The sequence below is a fragment of the Schistocerca piceifrons genome, chromosome 1, assembly GCF_021461385.2.
Source record: "Schistocerca piceifrons isolate TAMUIC-IGC-003096 chromosome 1, iqSchPice1.1, whole genome shotgun sequence".
Taxonomy (NCBI): domain Eukaryota; kingdom Metazoa; phylum Arthropoda; class Insecta; order Orthoptera; family Acrididae; genus Schistocerca; species Schistocerca piceifrons.
Window position 1 is genome coordinate 628813769 of NC_060138.1, and position 13390 is coordinate 628827158.

Here is a 13390-nt window from a genome sequence, read left to right on the forward strand (position 1 = left end):
TTCGTAGCACAACAATACATTACATTATAATACTTTCTTCATCACGGCAATAAGCATAATAACTACAATATCTATACGCAAAGCATCTCACTTTTGTTTATCATGAGGTAAGTACATTGACTTCTGCAGAACTTAGCTTTCGGAGGACGATAACTACGACACTTCAACAGAATTATCTTACAGCAAGACGCACATTTAGCGCTACAGGACATGCATTTCAGTGATTAATTTTATACTTAAAACATTTATTTTTAAAGATTTTTGAATTAGAAAGAAAGTTTTCCGTGATAAATTTTATTCCATTTCTGTAATCTGTAACACCTGAGGGTATAATTACATTAATCCTAAGGGGGGTACATGCTTACTTTGTGTACCATGTGTTTGGCAAGCACAAGGAGCCCTAGCTAATATGGTATTTGCTTATACAACTTTACACTTCGGTACCATATTTCTCTAACACATAAATTACACAGCTATCTGATCATTTAACTGAGACACAAACATTTTTTTTACTACATCAGTGACACATGCTTACGTAATTACGCAGTTGGATAATTTCATACTTATGAAATTGTATTTTGTCTGTACTTTGTGAACTGTTCATATTTTTTTGGACCCATTGTGATATTATGAGAGCTTTGAATGATATGTTTGGTATGGGATCACGATTTTTAAAGTACGTTTGAGGCAGGTGACACTTTTTGACATGAGCAGAGAATTTTTTTTAGGTTTTGAAATTATTGGAGGAAGCTACGACGATTTTGAGAGTTGACTGAGGTGTTATGATGTTAATATTACGATGTCTATGTGTATTATGCTGTTGCGGTATGTTTATGATCAATAAGCTGATGCTATATGAGTTATTTGATTATGCTACGTATCTGTTATGATGAAATATTGAAGAAGTGTCGACGAATAAGGTAAGGAATAATGAGTAGTGGTTAGGGACTCTGGTTTGTGAAAAAGGTTGTTCGAAACCAAGAATCGTACTTTAAGAGTTATGAAATGTATGTAAATGCGTGAATGTATTACAATGCCGACGAAAATTTTTTGGACACTGTTATGTCAATAGGATTTTGTTTCTACAGACTTGTAACGCAAATTCTTGACCTGTGAAATATATTTATATGAGACTGTCACTATACTGGAAACTGCTGTCGTAAATATTTCGGTAAGAAAGTTAAGTGACCACCTTCACGTAATGCGTCGTGGGCACCCAGCTGCGCGACAGACGCCTGGAAAAAAGCCATTAGTGTGTGCCTTTCAGAGGCACAGGTGGAGAAGAAAAAAAAAAAAGAGGCCATTATCCTCGCTATTGACATTCCTTTCTAGAAAGCATCGTAAATACGACACCCTCAAACTTGAAAACATGATTACACTGTAGAGTTCTTAATTTATGATATTTACTGAAATGAAATGATGAGAAACATTTCGTGTCTATTGTCTTGCTAGTTGAAAGATTGTTTACTGCATTATGAAATGCCATATGGTTAGTGAATGACGTTTCACGCCTTGCTTTGCCTATTTTGTTTAATATCTAGTTCCTAGCTGCACTGCAGCATTGGTTGAAATAAAATTTTATAGATCTACTAATATAGATATTTTATGCCTACAGATCCAGTAAAAAATAACTTTATGATGGATGTACTCCAAAAAAATGAGTGAGAACAATAAGACATTTCCACTTCACAGGAATTGCATACATAATTTTTGTCAGTGACTTGGTAACTTGTCTGCTAGAGCAAGTTACAGTGATGCATCACTCTAGTGTTACGATGTGACATAGGTATTAAACATGGCCATTTTTACTGTAATATTTTTTCTGCTTGAGCTTTGTCATGTTTAGATATAAGTTATTGCATTTGCTGCTGCTGTTTGCCAGGCATAATGTTACTGAATTTGACTTTGTATGACGCTGTTAAGCCAGTTTTACTACGGATTTACTTTTCTTGTTTGCTGCACAGTGCCTTAAATTAGTTGTAATATTGCAATTGCTTTGCCAATTTCCATTTTTTTTGTCATTGCTGTTTGCGTTAATTGTTTTGTGCTGCTGCATTGCCTCGTCCCTTAGTTTATGCATCTGAGTTCAGTAGATTTAAGTTAGCTTAAGAGGGGGTAGCCTATAAGAGAATGAGTCGTGATGAATTTGAAGAAATGCACTGAGAGGTTATACGAAAAAAGTACAGAAAGCAGGTATAGATAGGACTTTTTGGAAATAATGAAGAACGAAGGGAGATCTCCGAGAAGTAAAGAAAGTTTTGTTTGCAAAATACTGCAGTAAAACAAACCCTGTCCTTTCCTTGCGTTATCCCACTATGTGTTTGTGTACCCTTGTGTATTTATGTTCTTCCTATCTTTATATGATTATCTGATAAGACTTATGTTGTAGAATTTTTCTAATACTCAGCTACACGAACTATGATGAGGAATACTGTTATCCTCAAATATAATTTGCATTAATAATATGTTATTTACTTTGTAAAGATGTTAGACATTATTAATTCTGTTCTGTTTTAATCCTCATGTGTGAAGTTGATGTTTCAGTAATTATTCTGATCTTTTATGTATTTACTTATGTCATAATTCCTGTAACACTGATGTATATGTTTATTTCTATTCTTTTGTAAAGCCCCTATTACTACAAATGTTATCTGTATTATTATGTTTTTAATGATGTATTTTGTACCTTTCTTATTGTATTCTTATGTTATAAAATTGTAATTGATACCAGTTCATCAAATTAAGTAACTTGTAAGTTACATTTCACTGCACACGTTTCTGTTGGTCATAGTATATGGACAATATGTGAGAAGTAGGGACTCATAGTGTTTGCACGTGTGTTAATAATTCAGGAAGGGACTGGATAACAGCATTGCTGGTTCTGAGGACAATTTTTAAAAAAAAAAATTTGTGAGTGCACAAGTGGTGGTTTATGGACTTGCTATATTGTCCGCAAGACTCTTCGATGGTGATTGTGCACCTGCACAGTCGCAACAGATGGTTGCTGGCTGTCTCTACAAGGACTACAGTGGGTCTGTATCTTTGATGATCCACCAATACCATTATTTCTACAAGGACTGCAGTGGGTCTGCACCTCTGGTAGCCCACCAATACCATAATCTCTACCAGGACTACAGTGGGTCTGCTCTGTGATGACCTACCTACCAATACTCTTCAAAATTTCGACTGACTCTGCTGTGGGTTTGCTCTGTTGTGGACCAATACCTGTCTGCATGTGAAGAGTCAGCACTGTCATTCCGTTGGAAGGACAACACTACTTCTTCAAGACTGCATGGAAATCCACTACTTCTGTGTGCATTTTCTTTTACTGCTCAGACTTTGAGAAAAAAAATACTCTGCAATTTTACTGTGATGGATGATCAGGACTGTCTTTATGGACTGTGAGAAAATTTTAGCTTTTGACCAACATTGTATCAATAAGTGTGTGCATTTGATTTCTTTGTTATTGTAATTGTGAAAAAAATTTTAACAAATATGTATTGGCCAGTGCCCAAAAAATTTTGTAGAATTTTTTGTGGGGAGCATGGGGGCTATGTAAGTAGGCTGTTTAGGTTTTCTTATTGGTAACGCCACGTAGCGCTCTGTATGAAAACCACTGGCTGTGCTGTGTGCAGTCTGTGGCTAGTTTACATTGTTGTCTGCCATTGTGTCGGGCAGCTGGATGTTAACAGCGGTCCGCAGCTCGTGGTCGTGCGGTAGCGTTCTCGCTTCCCACGCCCGGGTTCCCGGGTTCGATTCCCGGCGGGGTCAGGGAATTTCTCTGCCTCGTGATGACTGGGTGTTGTGTGCTGTCCTTAGGTTAGTTAGGTTTAAGTAGTTCTAGGTTCTAGGGGACTGATGACCATAGATGTTAAGTCCCATAGTGCTCAGAGCACATTTTGTTAACAGCGCATAGCGTTGGGCAGTTGGAGGTGAGCCGCCAGCAGTGGTGGATGTGGGGAGAGAGATGGCGGAGTTTTGAAATTTGTACGACTGGATGTCATGAACTGCTATATACATTATGACTTTTGAACACTATTGAGGTAAATACATTGTTTGTTCTCTATCAAAATCTTTCATTTGCTAACTATGCCTATTAGTAGTTAGTGCCTTCAGTAGTTTGAATCTTTTATTTAGCTGGCAGTAGTGGCGCTCGCTGTATTGCAGTAGTTCGAATAACGAAGATTTTTGGTGAGGTAAGTGATTTGTGAAAGGTATAGGTTAATGTTAGTCAGGGCCATTCTTTTGTGGGGATTTTTGAAAGTCAGATTGCGTTGCGCTAAAAATATTGTGTGTCAGTTTAAGCACAGTCTTGTATAATTTTTCTAAGGGGAAGTTTCAACTTGCCCTAATAGATTGATTCAACGTTACAATAAGGGGGCACAAATAAATATAGAATTTAACAACACAGTAGCTCCTAATACAGTAGAGAGAGTAAATCAGACCATATGGGTTTATTCTGGATACACACAAGGTCATGAATTCAATACACAAATAATACGCAGTGAAAGCAGACGAATCATTCAAAAGAGATCTCATTCCGAAACCAAATTCCAAAAATTCTCAACGAAGGCCGACACCCAACTTAACACTTAACAGACAAAATAAGAGAGCTGCAGCATACAGAATATCAGAACGGTAAAGCAATAAAATCTCACGTCAATGACAATTTAGTTTTCACTAGGCGTATTTCCTTCAGCCGTACTGATTCACTTGAATACAAAAGGCTGACTTTATTCCCTTATCGACGGAAACATACACATCCTCTAACTGCCATGCCCGAAAACTCAGCACAACAACCACTTCTTCATTCCCGGATGAGCTGCATCCTTTGCACTTGTGAAGCCCAGCAATGTCCGTTGCTCCAGCCGGAACGCTGCCCCATGTTGAGCAAACGCGTACTCAACCGCAGCCGCCGCCCGCTGCGCTACCTCACTGTACGGCCTCACATTTCCTGGTTCACCTCTCCAGCAGGCGGTCCTCGTTCTCCAAGTTGCCAGTAGTGTTCCATTCACTGGGCGATTCCCAACGCCTCTGATACACCGCTGGTGGTGGTGGCTGGCTCTGAGCACTATGGGACTTAACTACTGAGGTCATCAGTCCCCTAGAACTTAGAACTACTTAAACCTAACTAACCTAAGGACATCACACACATCCACGCCCAAGGCAGGATTCGAACCTGCGACCGTAGCGGTCACGCGGTTCCAAACTGACGCGCTTAGAACCGCACGGCCACACCGTCCGGCCTGGTGGTGGTACTCCGAACACTTGCCACGCTCTGCTTTCTAACTCGCGAGTATTCCACGGCCAAATCAATTTGAATATGCACTGCCAGGACTCGAGGGAAAGACGAATGTACCACAATCCATGGCACAATCTCCTGCTCAGAAATTCTTTACTACACACTCCACACGTCAGAGAACAAAACACTGTAAGATCAAACGTACGTAAGGAAACCATTTACAAAAGGAACCAAAACAACAGCTTAGAACTAAGGTACGCAAACTGAAATTATACATCAGTTTAGTTATACGCTGGTTTTAATTAGAGTATATAGGCCCTGCATTCATTAGCTGTGGCTAAATCGTTGAATATGATTGCGACTGGAATCACAAAACCGGTAACCTGACAGGGCTCCTGAAAGCGTAGCAGGAGTTTATCCATCAGCTTTGCGTTTGCCTTTATCATTTTCCGAACTTCCTTTGATGTAATCCGTCCCCAATCTTGAACATACTTGGGTATCTACCGTAGTTATAAAAGAGTGTCCATGGACACCTAAGATGTTCTTACATGCCCAATGCCACTTCTCCCTAATTTCCCTAGGAGATATTTTACATGGCAACAGCTCGTCTACAGCCCACAGTTTGGATAACGGAGAGTTCACCTAAAAAGCGAACATTAATCTACCGGAAGTATCCTTGTCTGTTTCATGTTTCGCAATACTGAATGAATACACTGGCCACTCTTAGGTATCATCCCAGCGAGAATGGTCAAAATGATGGTAAGCAATCAGGACAGTACGCAGATTGTGGTTAACCCATTCAGCAAATGACGAGTCGGGATAGTAGAGATTGCTTATGGAATGTCTAATTCCTAGACCAAAACAGATCTGCTTAAACGCCCTGGACGTATTATCAGACACCAAGGTCTGGCATGATTGGAAAGTGCTGAATATCTGCCTCAGCCAGTGTCTGGTCATTGCAGACCGCATAGGAAAACAAATGTCACATGTCCACACCATAGTCCTGATATCTGCGTCCATCCCTTTCCAAATCGACGCTTCTCTGACCCCCCCCCCCCCCCCCCCCCCCAAGATGATCACCCTCTGGCAACTAAAGATAATAGGCGAGCAACAAGGGAACAAACCCCGCCAGAACCACTACCCTAATGTGGTGGCTCCCTCTAGTCATATAGTACACTATAAGCCAACCGTTCTTGAGGGTGTACGGTTTCGCCACCTCTCTCTTGCCAGCTATTCTGTATGAGACGCAAGAAATCATGCTATTCGTGATGCTTCGCACTGCCCTTAAACAATGCCGGGAAGACTAATATAGGAATAATCACCTAAGCCTCATTGCATTAATCTTCAGAGACTTTTGATATCTCCTCCGCAAAATCCTCTTGGTGCGTTCCTTCGATTTAAGAAACGCAACACCGCCAGCTGTTCCAGTCGAAACGCTGTCCAACGTATCAGCCTTGGCCATCCATCCGACAGAATGCTTGCTGGCCCGCCAAACGTTATCCTACTTCATGTCTGCAACAGGCGACCTTCTCCCTGTAGACTGCCAGTAGTATTCCAACCACTGACCGATTCTCAATTGTCTTTGCTCCTCTGCGGCCGCCTGTCGCTAAGTGGTTGTGGTGCTCCGAACACTTGCTACGCTTTGCTCGTAATCTGTCGCGTGTTTCGTCGTCAGATCGATTTGAACACGCACCGCCAGTGGCGGGAAAGTCGGATGTCTGCAATTCACGGCACAACTGAAGTGTTAGCATGTCTATGCGGAAGGATTTTGTTTGTAGTATAATCTTCTACGGAAATGAAATGAGGACGTAAACAGCTTGGAGAAGAAGAGAATAGAAGCGTTTGAAACTTTGATGCTGCACCGGAATGCTGAGGATGAGGTGGGTAGGTAAGATAAGGTACTGAAGTGGAACGGGGGAAAAAGAAAATTATTATACAAGGTGATAACAAGAAGGGATTGGTTGTAGGACACGTCATGATGCATCAAGAAACTGTCAAGTTTGGTAATTGAGGTAAATGTGGAGCGTAAAAATTGTAGAGGGAGAACAAAGCTGTTAGCGGGTTCTAATGGGTATAGGATGCACTAATTACGCAAAGATGAAGAGGCTTGTACAGGCTTGCCCTCCAAGGAGGACTGCATTAAACCAGTTTTCAGACTGAAGGCTACTGCAACATCAGCTATATTTTTCGTTACTTCCTTTGCATCGTCTCACTTTTTCTCTTTCACACACACACATAAACATGTACCACGGGCTGCGCGGGGTGGCCGCTCGGTCTGTGGCGTCTTGTCACGGTCCGCGAGGGTCCCCTCCCCTTCCACCCCGTCGGTGGTTCGAGCCCTCCCTCCGGGATGGGTGGGTGTGTCGTCCTTAGCGTAAGTTAGATTAAGTAGTGTGTCAATCTGTCATTACAAACGAAAGACTAGCTCACGACTGGAGCAAAAATTGGCCCGAATCACACATTAGAACATACTTTGCACGTGAACCATCTAAAAGTAGGACAGATTAATTCACACAACAGTAAATTAGTCATGCAGGAATTCCGCAGAGTCGTGGAGGAGTCTGGATGTGCTCTGTCTGCAGGAACCATACTCCCAGGCCTGGTGAATCCCTTTTGCAGCAGCAAACTGGCAAGTAGTTCACAGTGGAGTAGAACCCAGAGCAGCAATAATGATCATTAATAAAGCGCTAAGAGCCACAGTCCTTTCTCAGTTCTCCGACGACCACTGCAACGTCGTGGAACTACAATCACCAGCCGGAGTACTGTACATCATCAATATGTGCTTCCAGTACGGCAGGGCAATAGATGAATTCTTAGATAAACTCACACAAGTAACCACGGCGTTGCGGGGTCGTCGATGTGTCATTACAGCAGATATAAACGCTAAGTCCCCCCTATGGTTCAGCGGCACACGGGATGATCGAGGAGAAAAAGCCGAGGAGACCATCATGGCGTTACAGATAACGGTCGCCAACAAACAAGGGAACCCACCCACATACGCAGGAGGTGGGGCGAGGGCACGAACATCGTTGCCACACTGGTCACGCGCAGTCTCGCCACCAGAGTAACCAATTGGATGGTCTGGGATCAAGTAACAACCAATGATCATAACCTCATTACATTCTCATTGGGAGACGAGGAGTGCCACTGGGACATGGAGTGGGAGACACAGTTAAACTACAACAGGGGTGACTGGGACCGCCTGTCAAGGGACTGTGATGGCTCTGAGCACTATGGGACTTAACATCTGTGGTCCTCAGTCCCCTAGAACTTAGAACTACTTAAACCTAAATAACCTAAGGACATCACACACATCCATGCCCGAGGCAGGATTCGAACCTACGACCGTAGCGGTCACGCGGTTCCAGACTGAAGCGCCTAGAACCGCACGGCCACACCGGCCGGCAAGGGAGTGTGAAATACCGACATTGCCAGAAGGTGACGAAAATGGCGAAGGATACGCCGAACAACTGGTGATAGCAGTTGTTAGGGCGGGGAAAGCTGTCGTACCAACCAGGAGGAGAGCCTCTTCGTCACCATGGTGAACCGAACTAGGACAGATGCGGCAGTCTGTAAAGAGGGCGAGGAGCTACTAGCAGCGGAGTGCCGTCTGGGAGGAAAAGCAACGCTGGTTGCAAAGGTACAGAGAGGCGAAGGAGCACTTCCAACAGGAGCTTAAGGCAGTAAGGCTGCAGAGCTGGGAGAAGTATGTACAAACACAACTAGCTACGGACCCATGGGGCTTACCGTACAAGTTAGTACGGGAAAAGATCAGGTCACCCATGGTGCTGTCTACCGTCAGGGATCAGGACAGGATGACGGAAACCTGGCAGGAAACTGCTGAGGTCCTCCTCCGTGTCCTGCTGCCTGACAATAGCGAGAATGACGACTCTGAGGCACAACATCAGATCCGAAGACAAGATCAAAAGGAATACCAGAACAACAACATGGTATATCCCTTCCCCGAAGAAGAAGTAGCCACTCAGGTAAATGCACTTAAAAGAGGCAAGGCTCCTGGCCCAGACGGCATCACTGCAGAGGTGGTGCAATTCCTGGCCCCCCAGCTGGTAGCACCTCTCACAAAGCTATACAAAGAGTGCTTGCTGCTCGGGAAATTCCCCCAAATATGGAAAAAGGCCACAGTAGTAATAATTAAGAAGGGTCCAGACAAAGACCCCCAAGAAGCCAAGTCTTACAGGCCCTTCTGTTTACTGGACACACTGGGGAAACTTTTTGAGAGGTTGCTGGCAGACAGACTGGCAGCACACCGAGTGTTGTGCGGGATGAGTGACAGACAGTTCGGCTTCAGGTCTGGGAGATCGGCGTGTGACGCCATCGCCCTGGCTGCGGAGGTCTGTGCCTCAACCCCGCACAAATACGTGGTCGGCATCATGGTGGATATCAGTGGCGCCTTTGACAGCCTGTGGTGGCCCTCGCTCTTCTCCCGCTTGCGAGAGAAGGAGTGCCCGGGGTCGCTGTACAGCTGTCTCAGGAGCTATTGTGAGAATAGGGAGGTTTGGCTATCGTCCCCTAGCGGGAGAATAAGTAAAAAAAATCACCAAGGGGTGTCCACTGGGAATTGACCTGGGGCCACTCTTATGGGATATTAACATGGAACCCCTCTTGGACAACCTACAAAACAGCGATGATGTGCTAGAGGGCATAGCCTACGCGGACGACCTCCTCCTGCTGGTTGGCGGCGTAGCCGCGAAGACTTAGAGCCAAAAATTGAGAGGGCCATATCAATCTTAAGTATATGGTGCCACACGGCCAAAATGAAGATCTCACCAACCAAGTCTACGTACTTACTCCTGAAAGGACAATTAGTCAGGAATCCGACCGTAAGAATAGATGGCTCACCAGTTCTTTGACGCCTTGAGGCGCGATGCCTGGGAGTAGTCGTCGATGGGAGGCGGACTTATGCATCACACATTGACACTGTCACACAGAGATCATTAGAAACACTAAACAATCTAATAGCGATCGGACATAAACAATTCCACCTGCCACCAGAACTAATCAAACTATATCATAACAGCATTCTGACATCAATCGTAGGATATGGGTCAGAAGTCTGGGCCCACAGACTCACGAGGCTCATGCCTGCCATGGCTGTGAGAAGAGTGCAGCGGAACATGCTTCTCAGAGCAGTAGGGGCATATAGAACAACCCCAGGGGGAGCGCTAACAGTACTAATGGGGCTCTGTCCGCTCGATATAAAGATCAGAGAGCAAGCGACGTGGTATTGCGTTAAAAAGAGAAACAGGGATAAGATAATTGATCTAATGGGGATTCACGTGGGAAACAAAATGGAAATCAAACGCAGGGGGGAAGAACTCTGGCAAGAACAATGGGACAATGAAGAAACTGGTCGGAGAACATACGAACTGCTGCCCAATATCAGGGAGAGACTGCTATTAAAATACTTCACACCGTCACGAGGACTGCTGCTCTTTCTCACAGGTCATGGACCCTACCCGGCATACCTATGCTGGTTCGGGAAACGGGCTACACCAGCGTGTGACTGTGGGGCCACACCAGGCACCCCGGAACACGTGGTGTATGAGCGCCACCTCTTCGACGACGTAGCGGCGCCATTACGCCACCAGCTACCCAACCACGACACGTACCACCTGCTCAGGCATGAGGACCATTTTTCAATCCTGAACAAACTAGCAAACGAGATCTCACTTAGAGCGATAAAAGAATTTCTTAGGAACAACGAATAAGACTTCATTGCAACTGATCTGACTCTATGCATCTGTCCCGTTTCCGTCGCGGCGTGGACTTGGCCAGCCGCCTCACGGCTGGAATCCGCCACGTCTGGGATTAGGGGGAGGGTGCGCCCTATTACCGATCCTGACACTCACCGATTTTGACATTAGGTTAAGTTAGGTTAGATGTAGGATAAGCTAGGATAGCAACACTAGTATAGTACTGCAGCGATCAACAACTCCGGCCAGCCCGGTGCCAGGGGCACGTTCACCGGGATTAGCTCGATGAACAGGGCCAACATCGTAGGTTTATACAACGCTGGCACGTCTGTAACGCTGCAGGTAGAAGTAGATTAGCGTAAGTAGAAATAGAACAACATAATAAAGACATAACAGTAGTGCCCATAGTGAGAGCAAAATAACTAACATAGAGTAAGATGTAGTATTTACACTTGAATTGTATCAATTAGGACCCACTAATTGCATAAGGTGGTGGGTTGTTATGTATCATATATACTGAAGAATAAAGTAGTGTGTAAGCTTAGGGGCCGGCCGGGGTGGCCGAGGCGCTCAGTCCGGAACCGTGCGACTGCTACGGTCGCAGGTTCGAATCCTGCCTCGGGCATGGATGTGTGTGATGTCCTTAGGTTAGTTAGGTTTAAGTAGTTCTAAGTTCTAGGGGACTGATGACCACAGATGTTAAGTCCCATAGTGCTCAGAGCCATCTGAACCATTTTTGAACCACGCACATGAACAAGCACGAGATCTTGGTGGTTTACTGTACTCAAAAATTTGAAGCCTAATAGTCTGATTTTTCCTCTATCACCCATTACGTCTTCTCCAAGGAAGAGAAGTAGATGACGATTTCACGACCCACATTCATTATGGCACTAACCTAAAACTGTAAAATCGTTTTCGAACAAAAGAAAGGGCAACGAAAACTATTGAAGGACTAAATTATTGGAAGCGCATTCTCTTCCGAAGATAATTTTGTTGTTGATATTGTTGTTGTTGTTGTCGTCGGGGCAGCTATTTCCAGCATTTGTAGTACTGCACTTTTAAACCAAGGAGCTTTTAAGAGGGATAATCATAAAATTTTAATTGAATTCTATCCATATTTTGCAGCTTAATCGTCGAGTCGAAAAAATAGTCACGCGATTATTTTTTTCGTTTATATCTTGACTATACATCGTAGTAGATTGATTAGAATGTAGCAGTTTATTACAATAACAATATGTAGAATATTCTCAGGCTGCAAGGATGGTTTATAGCTTTTTTTCCACTGCCGATTTCGATGCTTCGTGACTCATTTTCATATGTACTTTAGAGCACACCCAATCCATGTTCAGTACTACTTTCCCAGGTTATACCAGGCTGTCAACCGAATTGCAGATGTGCACACTTTACGTCCGCAATACCACACAAAGCGGCTCCTCACCTGTTCATTGTGTATAAAGTTTGTTATCTTTCGGAGAGGTGTCACTTTATGTGGTATTGCGGATGTAGAGCGTGAACGTCTGCAATTCAGTTGAAATCCTGCTGTGATCTGGAAAATTAATGCTTAACCTCCATTAGATGTGTACTATGGTACAACCTGAAGATGAGACGTGAAGTCTCGAAGTTGATCATGGAATAAAAAAGTTATAGAACCATCCTTGCAACCTGAGGTTATTTTATTTATTGATATCAATTTTGTTGTTGTTTGGAGGTACTTGTCCGCAAGCCTGATACACACTGAAATCCTCGAGCCACAGTACCATAGCACGACGCTAGAGGAGCTAAAACGACATGACGCAGCGCACCGATGAAGCGGAGTATGTAGCGTTATTTAGTTTTCAGCTGCAGCGGAAATGTTGGAGCTCTGTCAGTTCAACTATATGAGGTGGGGAGGGGGGGGGGGCTTAGCTGATGACGTGATGGAAGAAGAAACGGGAGTCAAGGAATAGATACAGAATCCCGTAATATAATCAGAATTCAAAGAGCTTTGGGAGACTTAGGTGCACGTTGGTGTGTAGAATGTATGAGACTGGAGATATACATTCTGACTTTTGGAAAACCACCATCCCCATAATTCTGAAGAGCCGACAAGTGCGAGAACTATCTCACAATCATCTGATGCATCCAAGCTGCTGACAAGAATAATACACATAAGGATGGAAAATAAAATTGAGGATCTGTTAAATGACGATCAGCTTGGCTTTAGGAAGCACCAGGGAGGCAGTTCTCATGTTGCAGTTGATAATGGAAGCAAGCCTGAAGAAAAATCAAGACACTTTTATAGGATTTGTCGACCTAAAAAAGTGACAATGTGAAATGGTGCAAGGCGATCGAAATTCTCAGAAAAATAGGATTAAGCTATACGGAAAGACAGGTAATATACAGTATGTACAAGAACCAAGGCGGAACAATAAGACTGGATTATCAAGAACGAAGT

General features: G+C 43.8%; 1 protein-coding gene across 2 annotated transcripts in view; it reads right to left on the bottom strand.

Moving 5' to 3' along the window:
• LOC124804677 (calpain-A) overlaps nt 1-13390 on the bottom strand; it is a 620886-nt gene that overhangs the window by 377589 nt on the left and 229907 nt on the right. The gene's annotated exons all lie outside the window — the stretch shown is intronic.